We start from the raw sequence: 6672 nt of genomic DNA, 5'->3' as shown, positions 1-6672 counted from the left end.
TCTTTGTGAAATGGATCGCAATTCAGCCATTGGCTGCGATGATCTTTTTAATAAACCAGTTATATTCTATTCCATCTATTCTATCTTATAATAATAAAACAAATCATTTGTCACTGATGACAAGTTTTGTGAAATGGGGCCCTGTATGGTCATGAAAGTTACATAATCATTATTCATTTATGCTCTGGTTGTACATTTCGTGATACACAGCTAGAAGTTTTCTTTTCGAGAGGAGAACTGAAAAGTATTCATGAAGCACCTCCATGACTTCGACAGTGCCAACGCTAAATTTTACGAAGTGAGGGGGGGGGGGGGGGTTGCACCCCAGAAATGGGCACCTACAAAGAAAAATCTCAAAACAGAATATACACTTTTGTAAACATGTGGTATATACCCCTACATTGTGATTACATTAGCAGGGATGATTTCAATATTTGTGTCTCTCTATACGTCATACCAGCTATTGCATCATACCTTGCAGTTGGTTGCGATGGTGTGAGAATTCATCTGCGAGGTCACAGTCAAAAATTACACCTTATACAGATGAAAAAAACAATCCTCATGGGGTTATAACCCCATTCTCAAAACGGAAGACTGAAAAGACCTTTGATAAGTAACTTAATTACATTATATATAAATGCAAGCGAGGGTAGCGAGCGAGCTTTGGTGGGAAATTGCGCTTAGTCGCTTGGAAAAAATGGGCACGTTTAATGATGAGAAGAAAAGGGGACACTTATCGACACTTACTAGAAAAGAAAAGGATCACGTGTCAGCAATTTACAATTGAACTCTCTTAAGCAATGTTCCCTTGTATGCGTTAAATTCTTTTTTGAACACGAAAGACCAGTCAATATTTCTTTGTAGTATATTCTCCCAAAAAAGACGGCATCTCTTGGTGAATGTATGTTTAAAAGATTGTAGAAAAGCTTGGTGCTCACGTCATTGATTAGTAGATACACTCCTCCAAATTAAAAAATAAGAAATTTCAAGAGAGTGAGTATAATCGACTGGTTCAGTTTCTTCATTTTTTAAATCACTGAACCAAATCTTTGGAATGATTGTGATGATGATGATGATGATAGTAGTGGTGGTGGTGGTGGTGGTGATGATGATGATGATATTAGTGGTGGTGGTGGTGATGATGATAAGGATGACAATGGGCATACATTAGTATGAATGGGGTGTGTTCATAATAAATGACTGGAAGTATGGACACTTTGCCATTGACAATCATGATCTTAAATATAAGAGTTGCTGCAGATAATGATTAAAGTTAAGAAATTATGTTAAAGATCTCCGAATGAAGCCCCCGAAAGTATATGTCAACCAGATTAAAAGCCACAATCTCTTTAACCCTAATGAGGTCGGGGTATTTCGGTTTCTAAAGCGAGGCGGGGGGGGGGGGCGTTATGACCCCCCCCCCCCCCCCCAGGATTGTGGCTGTGGTTATCGATATGAAGATGAAAATGGGTACACTTATTAAATCAAATATATAAAAACAACATGACAATGCTTTGCTTTTTAACATTAATGTATTGCAAAAATGTCAAAACGTACCTATTTTGCGGTTTTACAGAACAAAATGGTTGGAAAATTAGTTAAGAAGACGTTCGAATTCATAAATACATAGTAGCAACCAAAAAAAATAGTTTGTTTTCTATTGTTTTTCATCATCAACCTACCATATGGTTTAATCATTCTAGGATAGTCAAAGAAATAGAAAGTGAGAATGAACAATAACAATGAAGTTTAAAGAAATCAAATAGTACACATCGTTTTTCAATGTTCAATGTATTTTATTGTTTTGTTTTTCTTATTTGTTATACTTTTTTTGTTAATGTTATGTTTTCTTTTGTTGATGAACCCAAGATAGGTCTAATTTAATGTAATAGGATTTCAGTATGATATAATATGAAACATTTATATGCAATGAACATTCACCATTTTAACGTTTAGACTTATGTACACAAAAATCTAAATTCAACATCGTGATATGATTTCGTACAAAATATATGAAATGGGCATTCACCATTATAATGCGCAGACTTAATTATGCACGAGAATTAAAATCTCAGTTTGATATTGAATGAAATATACATGCATTTGATATAAACCATTATTATAGGCAGAGTTATGCCCGAAAATCCAATCTTAGTATATCATATGGAGATATATCTGCAATGGACATTCATCATGATGTGCAGACTTATGCATAAAATTCCAATCTCAGTATGATATCATATGAAACATATATATACACTTTGCATCAATATGTGCAGCCCTGTATGCACAATAATCAATCTCAGTAGGATATCATATACAAAAATATATATTCAATGGACATTAACCATTAAAATAGGTAGACTTATGCACACAAATCCAAACTCAGTATGATATGGCATGGAATATATATATGCAATGGACATTCACAATTATACTGTTCAGACTTATACACAAGAATCAAATCTCAGTATGATATTGCATGAAATATACATGCATTTTAATTAAAACCATTATTATGAGCAGACTTATGCACTAAAATCCAATCTCAGTATCCATATGAGAATATAATTGGAATGGACATTCACCATTATGATGTGCAGACTTATGCATCAAAAACCAATCTAAGTATGATATCATATGGAAAATATATGCAATGGACTTTTACCGTTATAATGTGCAGACTTATGCACAAAAATCCAAACTCAGTGGATCATATGAAAATATATTTGCAATGGATATTCATTGTTATAATGTGCAGACTCATGCATAAAAATCCAATATCAGTATATCATATGAAAATTTATATATACTTGGCTTACAAATGTGCAGCCCTATATGCACAAGAATCAATCTAAGTACGATATCGTATAAAATACAGTGTGTATATCCATTTGACAGTCGCCATTATAATGTTCAGACTTGTATACAAAAATCCAATCTCAGTATGATATAATATGAAACATGTACATGCATTCGATATTCACCATTATAATGTGCTAACTTTTGCATGCAAAGAATCTTAATTTAACATCGTGATATAATTCCATAAGAAATGTATATGCAATGGACATTCACCATTATAATGTGCAGACTTATGCACAATAATTAAATCTCATTATGACATTACATGACATATACATGTACATGCATTTGACATTCACCATTTTCATGTGCAGACTTATGCATATAAATCCAATCTTAAATATGATATTGCATAAAATATATATGCAATGAATATTTACCATTATAAAATGCAGAGTTACGCACAAAAGTCCAATATCAGTATGATAGCGTATGAAACATATATATATAGATTTCGCTTCAATATCTGCAGCCCTATATGCACAAGAATCAATCTCAGTACGATATCTATAAAATACAGTGTATATATGCATTTCACATTCACCATTACTACGTGCAGACTTGTGCACGAAAATTCAATCTCAGTATGATATAATATGAAACATGAACATGCATTTGACATTCACCATTATGTGCTAGCTTATGCATGCAAAGAATCTTCATTCAACATTGTGATATGATTTCATACAAAATATATACAATGGACATTCACCATTATAATGTGCAGACTTATGCACAATAATTAAATCTCATTATGATATTGCATGAAATATACATGCATTTGATATAAACCATTATATTGTGCAGACTTATGTATGCACTAAAATCCAATCTCAGTGTACATGTGAAAAAAATAATTGGAATGGACATTCACCATTATGATGTGCAGACTTATGCATACAAATCCAATCTAAGTATGATAACAAATGAAATATATTTAACTAAACAATGGATGTAAACTATTATGATATGCAGACTTATGCATAAAAATCCATTCTCAGTATGATATCATATGAAACTTTTATAAACATTGAGCCTTAATTTGCGCAGCCCTACATGTACGAGAATCAACCTAAGTACGATATCGTATTAAATACAGTGTATATATACAATGGACATTCAACATTTTAAGGTTCAGACTTATGCACAAGAATCAAAGCTCAGTATGATATTGCATGAAATTAACATGTATTTCATTCAGATTCAGATTCAGATTAATTGTATTGGTCCATTTGGAAATGTAGTTGTTGGCATTACATAAAGCACATAAACAATACCCCAACCAGGCCGAGTATACGGCATCTGCAGGAATCTTCAGTATTGAAGGAGGCAGATTATCTCGAAGAAGAAGAAGAAGAATATACAATAGAAAAAAATATACACAATAGATAATACACAGTAGCAAAAGTACAATGACACATTCATATGGAAACATGGATATAAATCGTTTTTACGTTTGATATAAACCTTCATAATGTGCAGACTTATGAAAACAAATCCAATTTCAGTATGATATAATATAACATATTGATGCAATCGACATTCAAAATTATAATGTGCAGACTTATGCACAAAGATCCATTCTCAGTATGATATCATATGGAAAATATATGCAATGGACTTTTACCGTTATAATGCGCAGACATATTATGCACACAAATCCAATCTCAGTAGATCATATGAAAATATATTTGCAATGGATATTTATCATTATGATGTGCAGACTTATGCAAAAAAAAATCAAATCTCAGTATGATATCATATGGAACATTTATATACATTTGGCTTAAACATGTGCAGCCCTATATGAACAAGAATCCAATCTTAGTACGATATCATATTAAATACAGTATATATAAATCCATTTAACATTCGCCATTATAATGTGCAGACTTGTGTACAAAAATCCAATATCAGTTTATATAATATAAAACATGTTCATGCATTTGACATTCACCATTATAATGTGCTAACTTTTGCATGCAAAGAATCTTCATTCAACATTGTGATACGATTTCATACAAAATATATACAATGGATATTCACCATTATAATGTGCAGACTTATGCACAATAATTAAATCTCATTATGATATTGCATGAAATATACATGCATTTGATTACTACTATAATGTGCAGACTTATGCACAAAAATCAAATCTCAGTATATCATATGGAAAATATATGCAATGGACTTTTACCATTATAATGTGCAGACTTATGCACAAAAATCCAATCTCAGTAGATCGTATAAAAATTTATATACACTTGGCTTAAAAATGTGCAGCCCTATATGCACAAGAATCCAATCTTAGAAAGATACCATATAAAATACAGTGTATATGCAATTGACATTCACAATTATATATAATGTGCAGACATACGCACACACAAATCTTAATTCAACATCGTGATACGATTTCATACCAAATATATACAATGGACATTCACCATTATAATAATGCAGACTTATGCAAACAAATTATAATATCAATATGATATTATAACATATTTATGCAATGGACATTTACCATTATAATAAGACAGACTTATGCACAAAAATCCAATCTCATTATGATATCGCATAAAATATATATGTAATGGACATTCACCATTATAAAGTGCAGACTTATGCGCAAAACGAGGAATAGTCACATTTCGATGTCTAGTGAACTGTATTCATTGAGATATGTACATGTATATGGAACAATCACCCTGTAGTGGCAAGTACGAAATTGCCTCCTAAAACAAACACCATCCTCCCTAAAAACAACAATAAATAACCCCACAAAAGAAGAAGAAGCAAAACTAACATAACTATCAATTGTTAACAACATTGTGACGAACGATTATGGATAATAATGTGTTTGTGCTGACAACTATTCATTTATTCTGCAGTGTTAAACGGCATCTGACTTTTTTCACACAACATGGTCACCGAATATAGGATTTCCCGGCGAAATTCGCGAGTTTGTCATTCGAATTCATTCACTTTGCATTTAAGTTAGCGCATATCGGCTTTGCCATGGCAATTATCTTTCAATTTTCCCGTTTTGGTATTTTATTTAGGATTTTGATCCAAGGGTTTTATAGATCTGTCATTTAATTTAGAAACTGCTCAACTAGCATTCAAATTAATTGTCACTTGTCGAGGCGTCATTTTTATCATTCATATTAACACCTGTCATTCGTATTCAAATTGTGTTTATTCACGTTAGGAATGTTAGGGGGAAGAAATGCAACTCACGTTTACAGTTTAAAAAAAATGCAATTTAATGCATGATTTGCCATTAGGGTATTTTCTGTTATTCCATTTATTAATTTGAGGACAATGCATATGTGTAGTCAGACATAAGGTAAAGAAGGGGCGAAATCAAGGGATATGGCATTTCTGCACGGCATGTTCATATAACCCGGAAAAGTGGGGATACAAAAATATCTACCCCAGTCACAATATTCTACCCTTCCTTCATAAAGGAATTGTGATAAATTTATGATGAAACACAAGACAAACAACTTCCTCACATGAAAGTTTACAAAAATATTGAGACCATCAAGTCCGTAGATGTAGTCGTTTTTTCTTAACAATCAAACTTTAAAGGTAATACAAATTTTTGGTATGGGGTCGTGAATTTGGTTCTAATGAACATATTATAAGCATATGTGATCCTACAATATTCACTGATCGTTGTCGCGGTCGAAATCGACTCTAAAGTTATGAAATCATAAATAATAAACACATTATGTTGTATAGCTCCCTCTCAAGGTCAAGTTATTAATTAAGCTATAAAACAATGTGTCTTGACTA

Source organism: Strongylocentrotus purpuratus, unplaced genomic scaffold (assembly GCF_000002235.5).
Source record: "Strongylocentrotus purpuratus isolate Spur 01 unplaced genomic scaffold, Spur_5.0 spur5_scaffold_17, whole genome shotgun sequence".
Lineage (NCBI taxonomy): Eukaryota > Metazoa > Echinodermata > Echinoidea > Camarodonta > Strongylocentrotidae > Strongylocentrotus > Strongylocentrotus purpuratus.
The sequence above is the reverse complement of the archived record's forward strand: the minus strand, read 5'-3'. Positions refer to the sequence as shown.